This window comes from Lytechinus variegatus, chromosome 1 (genome assembly GCF_018143015.1).
Source record: "Lytechinus variegatus isolate NC3 chromosome 1, Lvar_3.0, whole genome shotgun sequence".
NCBI lineage: Eukaryota > Metazoa > Echinodermata > Echinoidea > Temnopleuroida > Toxopneustidae > Lytechinus > Lytechinus variegatus.
The window spans coordinates 78,096,682-78,118,297 of NC_054740.1; the positions used below are offsets into that span (position 1 = coordinate 78,096,682).

At 38.1% G+C, this 21,616-nt stretch overlaps 1 pseudogene; it reads left to right on the forward strand.

Annotated features, from left to right (window-relative positions):
• The first annotated feature begins 509 nt into the window (after positions 1–509).
• Positions 510–21,616, forward strand: LOC121424019 (annotated as a pseudogene).

Genomic DNA, 21,616 nt, shown 5'->3' on the forward strand with positions numbered 1-21,616 from the left:
GAGTGACATCATCAACTCTCTCATTTGGATGTAACTGGCTCGTTCATATAACTATTTTGTTCAAAATAAGCAAAACTTTGAAATGTCACAACTTTCTTATTTTACATCCGATTTTGATGAAATCTTCAGCATTTTGCTTGTCTGATTTTTCTTTATTGATTCAAATCAACATTTTTCTGAGGTGGACTTGACCTTTAAACTGGTCGCGGATTTAAAAACCTTTGTAACCATGCAATTCAAGCCTTCTGCCTGGCCCGGTAGCTTTTTCCTGTTGAAAAAAGGGAGAAACTAGCTAGTATAATAAACTATTTTCTTCTCTCCCCTTTTCAACATTTCATTCATATTATCTAATAGGAGGGGATAGATAAAACAAAAAATGGTATACCCTGTCACAGTGCTATCCTTTTGGTAATGATGATGATAGAAATATGTCTTACTAGTATATTACACATTTCCCCCCCCCAAAAAAAAAAAGTTGCATAAAAATATTCCGCGTCGCGTCTGATTGTAAGACTGGCCAGACCGACATGCAATATGGAGGCGTTGGAAGGTGCTATGGACGAAGAGGTTCAGAAAAATCCATTGGATGTGGAAATTAAAGAGGAAGAAAATCCTGACGATGCAGTTCAAGAGAGTTCTTGCCAGCTAGAAGATGAAGAAATTGAATGTACAAATATTTCACTTGAAGAAGAGTTCGGGAAATGGGCAAATTTGAAGAGTTTCCTGGGCATTTCTGGCATCAAAAGCGACGCCCGGCTGGCAGGGTTCCTCATGAATTTTTGGTAAATAACGTAGTTATCGTGGTCCCATCTATGAATAAATGTGTATTGCAGTGGAATATGTGCGTCTGGGACTGGGTATGGGGGGGGGGGGGGGCGGGGGGCAGGGGGTGATAAGATGTATGACCAACTATGAGTATGAGGAGCGAGTCTAGCTGTAACTGTTACTTTGTTAAATGTCAAGTCTACCTTAAATCAATAGAGAAAAATCAGACAAGAATAATGCTGAAAATTTCATCAAATTCAGATGTAAACATGAAAAAGTATAAAGTAAAATATGAAAATTAAACGAGAACTTACCGTTTGAAGTTTAATTGATATTTTATTAGTAATAAGAGGAGGAGATTACGTGTATGAGAGAGCCCGTAAATGCGCATGCGTCAATTTTCGTAGAGTAGAAGGCGATTGTGTATAAATTTTTCGAGAACTGATTTAGCGTTTGAAGTACATGGGAGGGTGAGGAGGGACGTAATCTCCTCCTCTTATTACTAATAAAATATCAATTAAACTTCAAATGGTAAGTTCTCGTTTAATTTTCATATTTTACTACGTAATATCGTATGAGATTACGTATATGAGATTTTAAAGCAACACTGTCGCCTTCTAGTAAAACAGGAGTCATATTCATGACACATACCACTTAAGGAATAAAGCAGGACTATCTTGTAGACTAATGGCTTAGGATGGTCTGAGAGAAGGTCCTTCCACTATCCACTGGTTTATCATAGAAAGTCTTGAAAGTCCTTTCATTTGACCAGCCTGCTTGGCTTAGTATAGCTGATACTGGCAAGTCATTGTTCTTTGCTGCCGACGTTGAAGCCGCTCTAGTAGAATGGGCCTTGTACTTGACTGTATCAATGCCTGCTGAACTCAGTACATATTTTAACCATCTGGAAATTGTCTGAGCTGAAACCCTTTTGTGTGGCTTCTTAAAACTGATGAACAATCTCTGTTCATTTTTTCTGATTGGTCTAGTCAGCTTCAAGTAGTACTTTAAGTATCTTACAACACAAAGTCTCTTATCTTGGGGATAAGCTTCCAGGGTTACAGATGTATCTAAATTACCTGGTTTCGACTGTTTGAACAGTTCCTCAAAGTGGAAAGAGACTGCGCTGTTAGACAAACTCATTTTGTCCAGTTTCATGAGGTGGAGTGTTTGAACACGTTGCGCAGAGGTCAGCGCAATAATCATACATAGTTTCAGCGTTAACATTTTAAGAGTCAATGAACTTGCTGGTGAAAGAGAACGTAGGTAATTAAGGACATGGCTGACATCCCAAATCTCTTTATATCTTGCTGTGGGAGGACGAAGATGAAACACACCTCTCATGAAATGCTTGATGAGCGGGTGAGTTCCAACTGAATAAGGGGTGTCCAGTAAATTAAGAAAGGAAGATAGAGCACTCCGTGCACAGTTCAAAACATATCCAGCATTGTCCTTGTAATAAAGTTTGCTCAAGAAATCTAACACAACAGTCACGTCTGCATTCAAATGATCCGAGCTTAATGTTTCACAGAAACTTTTCCACTTCTTCATGTATATTGCATACTGTTTCTTTGTTGACTTGCACCATGAAGAAATAATAATCTTTACAGTTCCAGGTTTTAGACCTTTATTTTCAAAGGGTTTGGTGATAACCTGCAACAGACAAGATCAATGCGAGAATGTAAAGGGTGAGGTTCATTAGTAATAGGTTGTGTAAGTAGTGATTCACTTCTTGAGAGGAACATGGGTTTCCCAATTATCATTTTATTGAAGAGGGGGAACCATGCCTGAGTGGGCCAATTTGGGACTACTAAAATGCCCGATGCATTATCCTCATTTATTTTTTGGAGGCATTTAGCAACAAGACAAAAGGGTGGAAAAGCATAGAAATCCAGCCCCTTCCACTTGAGGGTGAAAGCATCTACTGCTACTGCTTCTGGGTCAGGCAACCATGAAACATAATTCTCTAACTGTTTGTTGAGTCTAGAAGCAAACAGATCAATTTTGGGCAAACCAAAATGATGCACAATTTGAAGGAATTTATCTCTATTTAGCATCCATTCTGTTCTGTCATTAAAGGATCTTGACATTTTATCAGCTTGGGTATTGAGTTTTCCAGGGAGGTAGGCTGCTGTGACCATTGGCGGCGGAAGCCAAAAATTTTAGGAGGGGATAACCAAAAAAATTTTGACGAGCAAAAAAAAAAAAAGGTTCTCAACCCCAAAATTTTAGGGGGGACGTAGGAAAATAAATTGACAAGCAAAAAAAAAAAAAAAAAGGTCATCAACAACAAATTTAGGGGGGGACCGTCCCCCCCTCCTCAAATTTAGGGGGGGACACGTCCCCCCCGTCCCCCCCGCTTCCGCCGCCTATGGCTGTGACCCAGATATCCCTTTCTCTGCACCACATCCACAATTCTCTTGCGGCCTTATTACACTCATTTGATTTAGTGCCACCCATGGAATTGATATAGGACACTGCTGTGACATTGTCTACACGCACCAATATATGTGTATCGCATAACTCTGAGCACAGAGATTTGAGTCCCAGCAGAGCTGCCCTAGTCTCAAGATAGTTTATTCTATTATTCTGGGCATATAAAAGTTTGATGCTGTTCCATCTGCCACCAGTATTAGATTTCAGATCTGTGGCCCCCCCAACCGATACCACTGGCATCGGTACGAATTTCATGTTGTGGTGTGGACCGTCTCAAAATTGAGAAGGTTAATTGCACATTGTCTATCCACCACCACCATTCTTTCTTGGCTTCTGGTGACAAAGTCATCTTCCTATCAAAATGACCCCTATTCATTTTTAATGAGACAATCTTGTCATTCTCTAGTGCCCTGTAAAATAGTGGACCATATCTCGTGGCAGGTAGAGCAGCAACAATAATTTTGGCTATGTGTCTTAGGGAAGGATTGGGAGTATGTAGCAATTCAAAGCACAAGCTAATAATGTCTTGGGCCTTTTCCTCTGGCAAGGTCATTATCATTATCATTATCATTTTCTCTGTGTTGAGAACGAAGCCTAAGAAAGTGATTTCTGTCACCGGAGTGAATACAGACTTTTCTGGATTGATTAAGAAACCAAGTTTTGAGAAACTTTCAACAACAGCCTCTAGGGCTTTCTCATTATCCTGCTTTGAGTCAGCAATAATGAGAAGATCATCTAGGTAGCTCACAACCACATGTCCTTGTTTCCTCAAATCAGCCAACAATGGTTTGAGTAATTTTGTGAACAATCTAGGGGCTGAACATAGCCCGTTTGGCAAAGCTTTGAATCGCCAAAATTGGCCTTGCCAGAGGAATTTTAGGTACTTCCTATGATCTTTATGAATAGGGACTGAATAATAGGCGTCTTGGAGGTCGACTGAAGAAAGAAAAGAATTTTGCGTGATAAGTTGCACCGCAGTATAAATATTTTCCATCTTAAAATGCTGGTAAGGTAGATACTTGTTAAGATCTGATAGATCTAGAATAAGACAAAGACCACCATTCTTTTTTGGCCTAGAGAAGATATTTGATACATATTCCCCTTTCTCACTTTGACAGGGTTCAATAACATCTTTCTCCTGAAGCTTTTGTATCTCATTTGACAAAGCTTTTTCTTCCTCTCCACTACACTTGAAAGTGAAAGGGGGATAACTTCGTGAAGGTGGTGGTTTCGCAAATTCAATTTTATATCCTTGTGCAGCATTTAGAATGGAAGGATCTGAGGTGATTTCACGCCAATTTTCATAAAATTTTTCAGTCGGCCTCCAACAGTGGGCCTAAAGGTAGATCTAAGGTAAGCAAATGTGTAATTTCTCACCTCGTCAGGAATTACTTGGTTCTGTGACCTTGTTTGTGGTGTGCACGTGGCACTTGGGCAGGCTGTTTCTGCTTCCTCTGAGGGTTGTCGTGAGGTGGGGACTGTCGGTCCTTCCACCTGGGTCGTTGGTCTAAAAAATGCAGATCTTCACTATCTGGTGGTGGACGAGTTGCAGTGGCTGGTGCTGCACTTCTTTTCCATCCAGCCTTAGCATACTGTGAGTGTGCACCCCGTCCTGAACCCCGACTATAGGGGTGATAGTTATGCTGAATGGATGATTGGGGTTTGCAATTGGGGCCCTTAATCACCCCTGCAGTAACCTTCTGTTCCTCGTTGAGCTCTCTAACTTGTTTGCTCAAGTTTCCAAACAGCAAGTCAGTGACTAGTGTGGTAGGCTTACAAAGGTGCCTAAAGCGAGGGTTCATGGCAGGTTTTATCAACTCCTTCCTCATGCAGTTTATCTCAAAGTTGGCATTGCACAAAAGTGCTAATGCATCTTGCTGGCTTTCAGTAATGTCAGTAGATGAAAGCGTGTGTACAAAGGCATTTAGCCCTCGTGTCAGTGATTTCTGAATTTTTTGAAGTCTCAAGTCATTAGACTTAGAGTAAGTTGGAAGGTTATCCCAGATAGCTGGGTTTACTTTGGGTGCATCCAGTAATCTGCAGTTGTTGGGAGTAGGGTACCTGGTAGCTGTGTCAATAAGCACTTTTTGCTCTAGCTGGTAACTAAGCAGGTATGTAGTTGACTCCGCTATACCATCATCGACTGGTTCCCCAATGTCAGAAAGGGCAAATTTTGCCGCTATAGGCGGGACAAAAGTTTCATCCGCCAGGCCTGCTCCTCTATCATGATCGACATCAATCTGACCAGACTCTAATTCGTCTGGACTTAAGTCCGGTGAGTCATATAAAATTGGGTTGAGCACCGATCCAAGTGGGACCCATAGGTGCAACGTCAACACGTGGTTGGGATGAGCTTAACTTTGAAGCTGATTCTCGCCCGTGGCGATTAGCCCTGATGTTAGGCCTGACTCCAACATGGGAATCGTCCACCGGTGGTGGTAGAGCTTGTAGGACTTTAGACATCATGTCCTCAAGTTTATTCATCCTCGTAAGGACCTCGGGAGAGTCTGTGGTATTTGCTGATTTATGCTTTGCTTTGTTGACGGACCCATTCGAGCGGGCCTGCTTCGGCTTGGTAGACTTCCCGCTCCGCTCCCCGCAGGGGTAGCAGGCTGCGACGCTGTCTGTCCGCCGCCCGTGGCGGCCTGGGAAGCGGTCGAGGTACCACTCGTGGTGGTTTTGTCATTAGCAGATTTAAGCGAAGATTTTTCCATGATGAAAAGGCCTTCTGTCCACAAAAGTGTGTTTGACAGAGGCTACTTCGAAATTAGTTGAATAAACAAAGAAGAAATCGTTGAAAACGATGAAGATTCCGCCGATATAGGAGGAAATATTCCGAGAAAAAATGGGGCTCAGCAAGCCGCCATTTGCATGCAGTAACGAATTGACGCATGCGCAGTAACGGGCTCTCTCATACACGTAATCTCATACGATATTACGTAGTAAAATAAGAAAGTTAAGACATTTAAGCTTTAAGTTTTGGTTCTTTTTTACAAAATAGAGTAGAGTGTCCAAATATCAGTCACTTAAGCATAATTGGACCTAAACAAAAATACAATCATCGAATCAAATAAAAATCATGTCTATTTCCGTAGTAAAAATGTTGAATAGAATCGAGAAAATTATGGTAACGGAAATTATTTACTTACTACCAGAAGTTTGAATTTTGCTCAAAATCGGATGCAGCTGCAGTTTCCAAATATTGGACTTTGGAGTTGTGAGCTGCGATCAATTTCGGCAATATAAATTGCGCTCTAGACCCCAAAATAATTGCTTAATTGTCAAAATAATTTATTTTAGCTACGAAAATGTCGATTTTAATAATTAATATCAAAAATTTTGATGTAGAAATTGGTTAATAACATACCTTGTTGTGGGTGTAAAGTTTTACCTGCAAAACTTCTTTGCCCCAATAATGAGAATTTACTTACCAAACACACCTCTTTCGTCTCCGAACATCGGATGTCTTCGCTCAGTTGCGCGCGACTTCATTTTGAAAATGAGTGCGTGCGCGTCAACAGCAGGCATTTCAAATTCAGTTGGCCAATATGTCCAATGTTTTGGATCGTGCCATATTTGGAAGGGTGTATAATTTCCCGCCGTAAGGAACCCCCGCAGAGGCCATTGCAGATATTTTGCAATAGATGGATCATGTGCGATCTCGGCAGCGATATTTCCGGCGGAAATCACTTCCCCCTTACAAGATTTTTTGGTCATCGATCTCTTGGAGTCTATAATTAGCGAGGGTCATAAGAATTTCTGGAAGTCAAAATCATGCCTGGATTTTACCCTCGGATTTATCCCCTGGAATATTTTTTTGTGCAGCAACTTGGATCTACTGTGTGTGCAGTTCAATAGCAGATCTATGTTTATGTATCTTATGCATGCAAGTTCCCTGCCAATGCGGATCCCTGTACATGTAGTTATGGGGAGGGAGTTGAAGTCATTTTCGTCCGATATTCGGAATTGTCCAATGTTTGGCAACTTTACTCTTTATGCACAATTTACTCACATACAAATGAGAGAATTGATGGTGTCCCTCACTCACTAATTCTTTTGTGTTTTATTGTATGAATTATGCAATATTTCAATTTTTACAGATTTGGCAATAAACAACTTGACTGAAACTTAAGTAATAGTAGCCCCACATGTTCATGCAGAAATAAACCTTTGTTTTACAGAAAAATGAAAAGAAAATTAGAATATTTCATATAATAAAATACAAAAGAAATAGTGAGTGAGTGATGTCATCAGTTCCCTCATTTGCAGTTTTAAAACACCCATAAAAAAATGTGTCTTAAAACACTGCATAACAACTGTAGACTTGTGTGTTGTAAATTTGCATGGATGTGATTTTAGGTTTTTTTACTTTTATCTATTTTTTAAGTGGTGTTATATTTTCTTCTTACTAACTAAAATGCTTTCTCAACACCACTCTTTTTCTTCTCTTTCTCTTTTCTCCAATTATTCTCCCCTTATCTATCACTTTGTCATGTTCCTTTCCTCCATGTTCAGTTAATTGTGCATATCAAAAGTCCATGAAATGAAAAGAAATAATGAGGAAATGAGTTAGCGGTATTAGTCAAACATGACTGGTGGCCTTTATATCCAACAAACAACAATGATTGTTAGATTGATAATTCGAAACGAGAGTGTTCTAGAGTCTAGACTATACCCAGTTTTTGTGTGTGTGGACAATCAATTTTGAACAGCCATCTGGAAAAGCTAACAAGCAAAGTTTCATCAGTTTGATAGTACAAAATATTAGGCAATATTATAAAGAACAACATTAAAGAAGATAACAACTAGGAGTTATTGCATTCATATTTTTTGTGTAATCCAAAGACAAAAAAGAGAGCTTCAAAATTTAAAGTGTCTGGACCCCCCCCCATCGTACTATGGTTACTCAGTCACAGAGCTCCACCACATGCTGCACCACTGAAGACAACAAGCGATTGTGTTACTAGTAACTTACATATAATATACCACAAGGCTCCACATTAACTTTTTTGGTTGGTGATGCCCCATTTGGGCCACCAAAAACTTATATCATGTTTTTTGAGACCTGTTATTAAAGTTTGGTGGCCAGAAAAAAGTAAAAACAAAGAACAACACTAAAAATGAATTTCACACAAACTTCTAAAATATTAATTCTGCAGCCAGCATGACCACCAAATTTTATTTCACTATTTACATCTTGTTTGTAAACCTTGCTGCTGTTATTATATTATGCAAATTGATTTGTAGTTAAATATATATTGTTCTGTATGAAATGATTGAAAGAATAAATGAATTGTATTATTCCCAGGTTTTTTCTTTGATCTACATATAGACATAAACTCATAAATAAATTATGCATAAAAAACTCGGATACAAAATAATTTTTTCTTTCTTCCTCTTTGAATCCCAAAACCTAAAGTGTGCAGGCCTCAAATCCAATTTATTTTTGTTGTCTCCATTTCAACATATTAAAGTACAGAAAAATATGCTGCAAAATTAGAGCAATGCATAAAATGGGGAAAGAAGCAAAAATATTTTCAAAAAAATACAATACAAAATGATTTCAAAAAGAAGAGAAATAAAACAAGAGAAAAAAGAAATGAAAGAAAAAAAAAAAAACAAAGAACAGGAAAAAAAAAGAAATATGAATGAAATGAAATGAAAAGAAAAATGGGGGAGGGGATCTAAAGAAGTCATTACAAATACTGTTTAAAAGCTGTGGTAAGTCTTTTCTGAATGGAAATTGGAATATAATTAAATTCCAAGATAATATTTTTCACTTGCCTTTCGGGAATGGGGCATTTCTATTTCTACATCCTTTATTTTGTATTATAAATTATTTTTTGGTCAGTAGCAGTAGCAAAATATTTTTTAATCAGGCAAAGTCAATGGGAAGGGGAATAAATAGTTTAAACACTGTCAAAAAAAATAACAAACTAGGAAGCAGGACAAAAGTTAAATCTGGAGAGAAAAAGTGTGAGAAAAGTCATTTCCTATATGTGCTGAAATATTGAAAAAATCCACATTTTTGTCTCACCTGCGAAGCAAAGTGAGACTATAGGCGCCGCTTTTCCGACGGCGGCGGCGGCGTCAACATCAAATCTTAACCTGAGGTTAAGTTTTTGAAATGACGTCATAACTTAGAAAGTATATGGACCTAGTTAATAAGACTTGGCCATAAGGTTAATCAAGTATTACTGAACATCCTATTAGAGTTTCATGTCACATGACCAAGGTCAAAGGTCATTTAGGGTCAATGAACTTAGACCATGTTGGAGGAATCAACATCGAAATCTTAACCTGAGGTTAAGTTTTTGAAATGTCATCATAACTTAGAAAATATATGGACCTAGTTCATGAAACTTGGACATAAGGTTAATCAATTATCACTGAACATCCTGCATGAGTTTCACGTCACATGACCAAGGTCAAAGGTCATTTAGGGTCAATGAACTTTGGCCGAATTGGGGATATCTGTTGAATTCCCATCATAACTTTGAAAGTTTATGGATCTGATTCATGAAACTTGGACATAATAGTAATCAAGCATCACTGAAAATTTTGTGCAAGTGTCAGGTCTCATGATTAAGGTCAAAGGTCATTTAGGGTCAATGAACTTTGGCCGAATCGGGGGTATCTGTTGAATTACCATCATAACTTTGAAAGTTTATTGGTCTAGTTCATTAAACTTGGACATTAGAGTAATCAAGTATCACTAAACATCCTGTGCGCGTTTCAGGTCACATGACCAAGGTCAAAGGTCAATGAACTTTGGCCGAATTGGGTGTATCTGTTGAATTACCATCATAACTTTGAAAGTTTATGGATCTGATTCATGAAACTTGTACATAAGAGTAATCAAGTATCACTGAACATCCTGTTCGAGTTTCAGGTCACATTATCAAGCCAAGGTCAAAGGTCATGTAAGGTCAATGAACTTTGGCCATGTTGGGGTTTTTTGTTGAATAACCATCATATCTCTGTAAGTTTATTGGTTTAGTTCATAAAAAGTGGACATAAGAGTAACCATGTATCACTGAACATCTTGTGCGAGTTAGAGTAGTATTCAAAGTCAGCACTGCTGCTATATTGAACCGCGTGATGCAGGTGAGACGGCCAGAGGCATTCCACTTGTTTATATCAATGAAATGCCTTCCCAAAGTCCTAGTATTTACTTTCTCAAGAGTGGTTTAAGAAGTCATTTATAAATGATAAAAAAAGGCCATGTGTTTACTTTTGGCTAGAAAACACACAGCTTCAAAAGAAACCAGGCACAAACACACATACAAATGCACATGTGGGACTGTAATGTACTCACCTGTGTGTTTTTGTGTGTATTAATTAATTTGGATCTCTATCCTTTTAAGTCAAACGAGGGGTCTAAATTTCTCCTTTTAATGCTTGCAAAAAATCAGGGTACACCAGATTTTAGCAATATGGATTGTAGAAGGGCGTTTCATTGGTGTAAAATGTGGCTTTACCTTAGATTTTCAAAATTCTGTTGAAGATTTCTTTGCAACAACATTTTGTATCGCAGCTTCCTGAGTCTGTAGGCTGCGAGCTTTAAGCTCATGCCGACCGACTGATAGCAGTGTTTTAGCGGTGTGTACTGTCATGACTATGCAAACTTTGTGTGTGTGTATATCAAATAAAAAGTCACTTGACAAACTGGCTTGCAATTTGAACTGTAGATAGTTGATAAATGCCTAAAAAATCAGGGAAAAAATTGCGCCACTTTGAAAATTATTGCCCGACTCGGGCCATCGAAACTGAGCATTTTTCAATAATGGTTGCCCGAGGTAAATTTCTGGTGGCACTGGGCCACAGCTAATGTCGAGCCTTGTTTACCATTTGTTGTATGTCCGGATGGGTGCGTTGTCCTGACAAGATGGTAATTTCAGGATATTTTGTGATCAATATTCATTACACAGTTGAAAGTACTAACAGAAAATGTTTTTATTGGGATTGATTGCTCAATTAGATTTGTCAATTCTCACTCGTGGGTAGCATGAAGTCTCAGATTGTATGTCTTAGGAAAACCTTATTCACCCATAAGCCTCTGATAAGTCAACATTGGTGGCACATGTATTTTAAAATGCACAAAATAAAATGTGTGTTTGATCTGACTGAAATTCTATAGATATATATATATATATTTCACTTTAGGTCGGACCACAAAGACTGCAAACAACTAGAGAAGAAAGAAAAGAAGAAGAAGAAATCCAAACAGAGGTTTGTATATCATTCATTGCTAAGTTGTATGTAAGATTTTCATTAGCATATTTCCTAGCTAATCTGAATCCTAGAAGGAGCAAGTTAATTAAAAGAGTAATTATAAATCTAACCAGACCAGATTTTTTTTATTGTACTGTTTCATTATTGCGGGAGGGGGGGGGTCAACCCACCATCCTTTGTTAAGTACTTAGCAGTCATTCTTAGTATTTCCAGCAAAGCTACATATACATGAAATGAAAATAAGGATGTAAGCACTAGCGTACCTACGGGGGAGCAGTCTGCCCCCCCTGACAAGCCACAGCCCATGCAAAGGAAGTATCCCTGCCCCCCTGAAGTACTTGAAAGACCTTTTTTGCCCCCCCCCCTGACGAGCTTGAAGACCTTTTCAATTTTTCTTTCTGGTATGAAATCATTTATTTGTGATTAAGACCTTGAAGGACTGCTTGTCAAATTTTTGGGCGGACGTTTTTGCCCCCCCCCTGTGGAAAATACTAGGTACGCCACTGGATGTAAGTTAGATATCTACACAAGTCATGAACGTTATTTAGCATTGTGTTACATGTTTTGCTATACAAGGGGATAGCTCTGGTTAAACTTTGGTCTCACATTACAGTTGAATAGGGCAGGTATATTGGACGAGATACATCATCATTATCATCTCCCCTCTCCATTATTAACAGACTTGAGGCAGCTGCCACTAAGATCAAGATCCCTGTTCGAACGACAAGTAGAGGGCGTCCTGTATACAAACCCAACATTCTTCAGATCAAGTTGACCAGTGACACACGCACCAAGAAATCCAAGAGAAGGGCAGCACTACAGAAACAGCAGGATGCCATCAAGAAAATTACGATCAAAACACAGGAGGGCTCCGAACCAGCAGTCACAAAGAGAAAGAGGGGACGACCCAAAGGGAAGCGGAAAGTTCCTAGTGACAATGTACCTTATAAGCAGCCGAGGGTTAGTATAATTCAAATAAAACTGCTTTACAGGACATCATCAATTCTACCTATTAATTTAGGACTGCTTCCAGGTGGTTAGCCACACATGAGTGCTCTGTAGTTTACTATAGTCTTGATATTCATACCTGTGTCATAAACATTGAAAATATATTGTCAGGTATGTGAGACTTTGTGTTTCTGCGAATTTCCGTGTTTTTAAAGAATTCATTTCAACGCTTCTTTGCTCTTTTCCGCATTTTCTATTTTTTCCTCCTATTTCTTCCATTTTATTGTCAGCCTTGCAAAACCGACATTAAAATATACATGCGTAATTTTATGTAGAAATGTATGTAATTGAGGCGATACTACTTGTAAATACGACTGTTGAAATATTCCAGCAAAAGGTGTGAGCTGGTTTTCATCGCATGTGTCGGTGATGTGCAACGGGACAGCACTGTAGCAGTACCAGCACATTAGCCCGCTAGTGTTTGCTGATGGCCAGCTCATTTTGCCAAAGTCTTGCTGCTTCAATTTCTCTTGTCGAGTGCTCGCGTATGATCTCATCGTTTCAGAATTTTATCGGATTAAAATTTTACTTCCTCAACTTAGGAAACAAATCATTTTTACAGTCATGGAGTACTGATTTGTTCATGGTGACACACCAAATTTGAACTTATTTTTGAAATTGCAGTGATTCGCTAATCAATGACTTTGTCACGGAATGAAGCAAACATGGCTAGCGCTGGAATTGTACGGGACACTAGCCGCAGAGTTGTTTGCTGAGCTGAGGCCCGATAAATGGATGCGGATTGCTTTTTAAATTATTCAAACTGTTCATAATGTCAAACAAAGTTAGAGCCGATTTTGGAAGAGGACTAATCAGGAGTTGGTTACCGAATTACTTATGTCAATTTTCAACTTTGATCTTGACATTCAGACTTTGTAATAGAACTAGATCTATGTCAATAACTACAGAAGTAGCACTGTATTTTTTTTGTACAGTTTGCCAACTCAAAAAGTATCTACATGTAACAATGTCATTAAAAGTATACTTAAATTTCACCATTCATCAAAAAGCATCCCGCCCGGCCGTGGGAGGGGGAACACCCCCCTTCCTCACCCACCTGCCGCTTGGTTGCTCCGCTCCTTCGATTGTTGCAACAAAATATTTTCCTCTTTTTTTTTCTTCCCCACTCAGTGCCTGATTGTGAAGTTTGATATGATGGCTATTTGATCATTATCAGAAAATGGGAATATATACTTTAATCCTTTTATACCTGTTCAAACTGTTGTAAGAATTTAGTGTGTTTCTGGTGGCCTTTTCAAGCCACATGAAATATGAATATAGCTGTTGAAATTGCACAAGAAATGAAGACAAACAATGATGGTATTACAAATGGCTGTTGATCAAAAGTTACTGTATTCTCCAAGAACAGTTAAGTTGTTAGCATTCAAGTCTTTGAATCTTTGACTCTCGAAAAATCTTTTCATGAGGCTTCTATTAGTTTTAGGATCATGATGAATAATTTCTTTGTTTTTATAAAGAGCTACAAATCATTGTCTATTATTTTAGTTTGAGACATTTGCTGATTGTAGCAGTATTAAGAATTAGCAGCATTAAGTATTAAATAGTTTACTGGTTTCCATCATATAGCCAGCGACATTTTAGAGAATTGGGAGCTTAAAAATAGTGATGTTCATATTTATTTTACCTCAATGTCTGATCCACAGGAAATGAAGGTTATTTGGCGATCTGAAGATGATGACGATGATGGCAATGAATTCTTTGATGATGAAGATGCAGATGGTGATTACATGCCCGCTGGACACAGAAAGTCTTCATCATCCTCTTCCTCTTCGGCATCTTCTCCTAGGGTAAGTGCTGCTTTCAGTCGTTGGAAGATAAATGTCATATGTTTGTGTGTGCATGCACTATACTCATCAAAAGCCAGAGTTTTTGTCTCACCTGCGAAGCAGAGTGAGACTACAGGCGCCGCTTTTCCGACGGCGGCGGCGTCAACATCAAATCTTAACCTGAAGTTAAGTTTTTGAAATGACGTCATAACTTAGAAAGTATATGGACCTAGTTAATAAAACTTGGCCATAAGGTTAATCAAGTATTACTGAACATCCTATTAAAGTTTCATGTCACATGACCAAGGTCAAAGGTCATTTAGGGTCAATGAACTTAGACCATGTTGGAGGGATCAACATCGAAATCTTAACCTGAGGTTAAGTTTTTGAAATGTCATCAGAACTTAGAAAATATATGGACCTAGTTCATGAAACTTGGACATAAGGTTAATCAAGTATCACTGAACATCCTGCACGAGTTTCACGTCACATGACCAAGGTCAAAGGTCATTTAGGGTCAATGAACTTTGGTCGAATTGGGGATATCTGTTGAATTCCCATCATAACTTTGAAAGTTTATGGATCTGATTCATGAAACTTGGACATAATAGTAATCAAGCATCACTGAACATTTTGTGCAAGTTTCAGGTCTCATGATTAAGGTCAAAGGTCATTTAGGGTCAATGAACTTTGGCCATTTTGGGTTTTTTGTTGAATAACCATCATATCTCTGTAAGTTTATTGGTCTAGTTCATAAAAAGTGGACATAAGAGTAACCAAGTATCACTGAACATCCTGTGCCAGTTTCAGGTCACATGATCAAGGTCAAAGGTCATGTAAGGTCAATGAACTTTGGCCATGTTGGGGTTTTTTTGTTGAATAACCATCATATCTCTGTAAGTTTATTGGTCTAGTTCATAAAAAGTGGACATAAGAGTAACCATGTATCACTGTACATCTTGTGCGAGTTAGAGTAGTATTCAAAGTCAGCACTGCTGCTATATTGAACCGCGTGATGCAGGTGAGACGGCCAGAGGCATTCCACTTGTTTGTACTTCTTATTGTAGTTGTACAAATGCAGAACCTTGATTAAATGGAGATAAGTATGCTATGTGTTATGCTTAGTCAGAATAAAGGACGCAGCAGATAATTTTCTGGCCATCGAAAATACTAATTCTTGGTGATTTTCAAGCTTTCTGATTGATTCTTATTAGTTTTAATTCTTTGTAAAAATAAAAAAAAAGCAAACTCAACAACCATTATGAAGAGATTGTATGCCTTAAAGTTAGGATACATTTTTTAATATACATCACTTAAAGTATGAATTTATCTTAATAAAAAGGCATATATCTCTTGATTGAATCGTTCTACCTTCATTAAAAAATATATAGTCCCCTCTAAGAAGCTTTGAACCTTGTATGTAGTATATTTTAGTAACTATGCTAAGTTTGGTTAAGATGACCTGGATTTCATTTAACAGTGGAAAATTTTTGTTAGTACATTAGCATTTCATTATTTTAGGGATATAAAAATATACATAGACTTTATATTAAATTGAATGTTCTATGATATTTTAGACTTTCGCTATAATCTTGAAAATCTATCATATTGACATCTTATACTTCTTTTAATGTTTAGGGCCTAGCAAAACTAGCAGCTGATACAGAATTGAGTGATGGTGAACTGAGTGACCTTTTAACTCCACAAACCAAGCGCAAACCAACCCAGCGAGGAAGAAAACGTTTGATAAGAAGAGGAGAAAAGCTCCCTCCCAAGAAGAGAAAATATTTGGATAAAACCAGATTAAAGTAAGTTGTTGATCTGTATAATTTGATTTTAAAGAAATCATGGAGTTTACAGTTTCTGGTGTTAAATTTAAGGCCATAGTGATTATTTGACAATGTTAGATGATACATATTTTGTATTTGTCATTTCAGGGGAGAGACTTGGTATCGTTGTCGCATCAAGAAGATGATGAAATATGCCAAGCGATTCCAGTGCAAGATCTGCCTTCTGGAAGTCCGTTTTATTACCCAAGTCATCGACCACATCCAGAACGAGCATCCTGACCAGATTGCTGGATTCCGTACGTCCCTAGGTCCCCACTTTGAAAGATGCGGTCTAACAGTGGTCTGGAGTCTCCCGGAGCTGGATACTTCTTCTTCAAGGACTACTCCCGGAACAGGTAGAAGTGATGGTTCTGTCCTCAAGAATGTGACAGATGCACCTGATGATGAGAGTACGACAGCACTAAAGCTTTCTAATGATAAGAATGGAGGGGAGGATGAGAGAGCAGGTGGGGAGGGATTTCCCATGGGTGGGGGTATTCTAAAGGGTGGTTATATGTCTTTGTTGGTTGGTGATGAGGCAAATACTTCAGCTCGTGTAGGTGAAGCCCAAGAGGGTGATAGAGAACCTGACACCAACAGCAAGAAGGCAGATGAAGGAGACAAAGAGGGTGATGTCAATGAAAGTGGTGATCGAAGAGCTGTTGCTGTTCGAGAAGATGGCCAGACAGATGATCTCTTCAAAGATCGCCAGGATGATCCTCAGGTTACGAATCTCGAGGAGGATGTCGATGTGTTGTATGAACTCCAAGGCTGGGTAGTTATCATGATAGAATGTCCAGACTGTCAAGAATATGTCAGTATATACAGCTTGCCCAAACACCAGTTCCTACATAACAAACCGAAGCAGGAACACGAGTGTGACGTCTGCCACAAAGTATATAGGCGCCTCAACCTGCTGCGCAATCACCAAAAACGTCATCAAGAGAAACCCCCCAAACCCCTTGAAGAAAAGACTTTTATGTGTGAGCTTTGTGGCGATGTTTTTAGAAAGGCGAAATACTTAAAGAATCATCAGCTCCGTCACCAAGGTAACCTTCCATTTGTCTGCAAGATATGTGACCGACGGTTCCTTTTCCAGAGACAATTGAAACGGCATGATATAATTCATCGGGATGTGAAACCTATCCTGTGCCAGGAATGTGGACGTGGATTTGTACAGCGTTCACAACTCAATGCTCACATGCGTCAACATACTGGAGAGAAACCTTATAAGTGTGACCTGTGTGAAAGAGCGTTCACCCATAATGTCTCTCTTAAGACACACAAGAAGCGAGACCATGGTGTCCAGGTGGGGAAGTGTGCCAACCCTCATCTAGGACGTCCAAAGATGAGCGGGGAGGGTGCACCCAAGACCAAAGGCACCAGAGCAGCATCATCTAGAAAGGCATCCCAAGCAAGGAACCAGACAGTCATCAACAACCCTCCAACATCACAGTATTCAGAATGCAGGATGGTCAATCCTGGTATGAACCATCTCCCGCTCGGTCTCGTAATCAACCCTGAAAGACAAGGTATGGATCTTAGCATGGATTCTTCAGACAGCCCTCCAGGGATGGACAGTAACAGAGGAGCCCCCATGCAGAGTAGGACTGCTGACCGATCCCATCGAGAGAGGCAAGCCTCCATGGACAGACAAAGCACAACAATGCACAACATGGACACCCACTCCAGACCCAACCACAGCGAAAGTCATAGCAACATGGAGCATCTAGGGAACCCCCTTATAGAGAGATCTGTGATCAACATGGAGAGGCATACTGGAAATGGAGAAGGGAACAACAGTGCAAATAGTGGAGGAAGCCATAACTCCCACACTCATTTTGATCGTGCCATGGCCATGCCGTTGATTGAGAGATCTCTTCCAAGTCACCTGATAGAAAGGCAGGGACTTTCCCCTCCCATTGATACCAGACCAGGCAATGCTCATAGTCACCACATGGATCATCACCACCATCAGGGTGGGATCCCCCTTATAGCCAGACCAGACCTGAACCAACATCTTATGAGGCAAAAGAAAGGGAAGGAATTAGAGATGCCTCCCCATCAGAACAACCCCTCCCATCCACCATATCCTTGGGGGAGCATGGGGCAATGTGGGTGAAGGAATGGGCATGAGGTTCCCTGTATTCCCACAATAGACAGAAAAGCTTCTAGTAAACAAGGGACTTACATGTACTTCATAAACCTATTCTTAAAGTTATGCATAACTCTTCAAATGACTGGAATATGAACTGCCAAATCTAAGGCCACAGTTTCCCCTGACAATGTCACAAAGTTTCACTGAATTTGTGAAAGATTCAGTCTATTGTTGTAAATATTCTTTTCACTAAAATGTGCGTTAGCAGTCAGCATGTTTACCCTATACCAAGTATCAAAATCAATTTCGACTAATCAAGAAGCACACTTAGCTTGCCATATTCCAGTTGTTTGTAGAGTCATTCATATTTTTTCAAATGGTTTCTGAAATCCCATTATCTCACTCTGTAGAACCATCACCTATGGTACATAACTGATATACTTTGGTTTTATTTGTTATTGCAAACTCTATTTGTGTGCATTTACATGTAGATTTATTGAGATGAATAAATAGTCTTTTAGTTTAGCTGTTGGCCTGATATATCAATTTACACTGTTCTGGAGCACTGTTGGTGATCAAGGTTCTTAAATGGATCAGCTAGAATTTTTAGACATGTCAAATGGTTAATTTAGGATGTGTTAAAGATTTGCCATGTCAGAAATAATATTCTGTTGTATATTCTGAATGCTGTGGCCATATAAATATAAGAGATCTATGGACTAACTTGAAGAGAACAAGAAATTTATTGTATATGAGAGCCATGTCCAAAAAAAGAAAGAATGAAAAAAAAAGCTTTATCTGTTTCTTCTGTAGCATTTTAAGCTTGGTTTCATGAAAGGCTAAAATTTGTCACTTCCTAGAAAATATCAAGAGATTTTTTTTCTTAATGTTTACATGTGAAGTGACACATTCTAAATTTTACCAAATATTTGTAATCTGTCTTGCCATGGAACTAGAATTTTTTCTCCAGTTTAGTTTCATGCCACATCAGTTTTTGATCATTTTTGTTATTGAACAATTTTTAATGTCATTTTCATTAACAAAGTATAATATTAACTGCATGTTGTGTTGAAAAATAAGCATTTTCTATTGTATATAGTACTGAGCCAATGTATTAACACATAGTCTATGATGTTTTTTTACAGATTTATTCAAGCAGCCAAAAATGGTAAATTGTGCACATATTTGCCAGGTTTTCTTTTAAAAGTTGTGTCCCACAAATATATGCACAACAAGTGGTAATTGTAAAGTGTATCTTTGGTAAACAATGTGTAAACAAGTGGCAATCAATTGTACTGTACATAAATTGCAATGCGTTATTGGGCCCTGTTATCATAGGTCAATGGTTCATACCTTGAATCCAGTTCACCGATGGACAGAATAATTAAAATTTTCAGTCATCGAATCTAAAGAAGTATATATTAAGAGTGTACATTTATGCACCAAAGAAGGAGAAAACGATTCAGCAAGATAATACTGCAAAATGAATCAAGATTTAATGCAGCACTTATGAACTCAAAGCCTTGATCTGGTAGACATGGTATATTTTTTTTCATATGAAAAATTTGCCTGTTTGAGAACTACATAGGAGTCTGCTTTAGTCAACCTCCCCTAAGCTGAATAATCTAAGATAGCCCCACCCCCTGGGTTGATATTCATAATGCCTTCTCCACTGTAAGAGTCTGTTTAAGCAAATTGAAAACCATTTTGTTATAACTTGTGTGACATTTCATATTTTTTTGTCTGCGTGTCATTTGCATACTTCATGCCCTATATGAGTAACTTATAGCAAAAAAAAATCATAAGTCTAAAAAATTTCTGCTTCAGAGATAAAACAGAAAAGGTGATATTTTTACTTTGTACAGAATTGTCAAGACTTTGATGTTGCAGCATGTTTTTATCTCGATAAAAGGAAGTACAGTTCTGTTACTACTGACCCATACATGTAAATTCACAAGAAATGTCACCTCATTTTGGAGAAATAAGGCAGCACAATGTGATAGGTTTTCAATTTCATCTTTCATCAAGAAGGTCACACTTGAAATAAAATGAGCATAAATCATTATACTTGTGTGAACACCTTGAAGTTTCACAGATTTTGTGCGCCTTTGTTTGATTGAGTGCTTTCATTGGTTGTAGCATTTAGGTGTCAACTCAAACATTTTATTTGGCTGTTATCTTTTACTTGTAATACAAGTTATGATGTTTCTCAGTATATTGTTAATTAATTTAATTACTCAATCAAAACAATGACAGGAATATATTCTTTTTCTGATACATGTAAGGTCTAATAAGTGTTTGAACAGTATACATGTAAAGGAACTGACATGATGCAAAAGTTGTATGCCCAAAATAATGGATTAAGCATAAATTTGAGAGCACATGTTTAGAAACTGTTTGAATTTGTCTGTAGTAAAAATTAGTATTAAGACTAAGTTATTAGAGTGTTATATTTACATTATGCTAGATATAATATTATTTTTCATTACTGGTGCTATTTTTCTATAAAGAAATTTAAGCTAATAACTAAATTTCAACACATTATTTTAAATATGCAATAATTATGGTATTGATTAGTTTTTTCAAATTAGGTACGGCTCTGATGAATTTGCAATTAATTAAACTGGTTATATTTCACTTCGAATTTTGTGTAATACAAAGATAAAGCAATGAAATATCTTACATGCTGTATGGAAAGTGTCAACTCAATTGGTAATGTTTTTTAGAAAGATGTGAAATCAACAAAATGATTATTCTATTAACAGATGATCCCCTTCTCCTCGTATCATTTTAAAATCCATCAAAGTAGAATCAATGCCACCAGTCTTTATGTATTCAAAGGCTCCTTATTGTAGGAAATGTAAAACTAGCAAGCTATTCCAGAAGCAGTTCAACAGGTGATGCTTAAAGTGCCCCCAAACAAAAATGGGAATCTTTTTATGTGTGTGTATGGGGGGGGGGGGGGGGGAATGGCGGGAGAAGAAATACAGAAGAAAGATGATATTTTTCAGTCAGAAAAAAAAAGAATTTTTGGTCATCTTGTCTCTCACTTTACCAATCAAACCACCCTGGTACTGGTGCGACTTCTAGGGTGTGGAAAGATTTTTTTCATATAGCAGTAGCTATCAGTCTTTCGTATAATGATAACCAATCTGAATTCAAGAAAATTAATGTTAGAGTTGTAAAAAAAATGCATTTGAATATTAAGGAAGTCGAGTGGTTAAATCATGCTGTATGATAAATTGAATATTAGAAATCTGTGAGTTCATTGTGTGGACTTAATGAAATATCTATGAATATGAAATGTGTATGCCATTTTCCTTATAAAAAGTGTGCTGCAGATTTGATTGTGGGTTTTAAAGTGTTTTGTTGTTTGGATTAAAAGAAAACTAATGGAATTCAATAGAATGTACTACTGGTGCCACTGGATACCAAATAGATCTGTTATGAAATGTAAA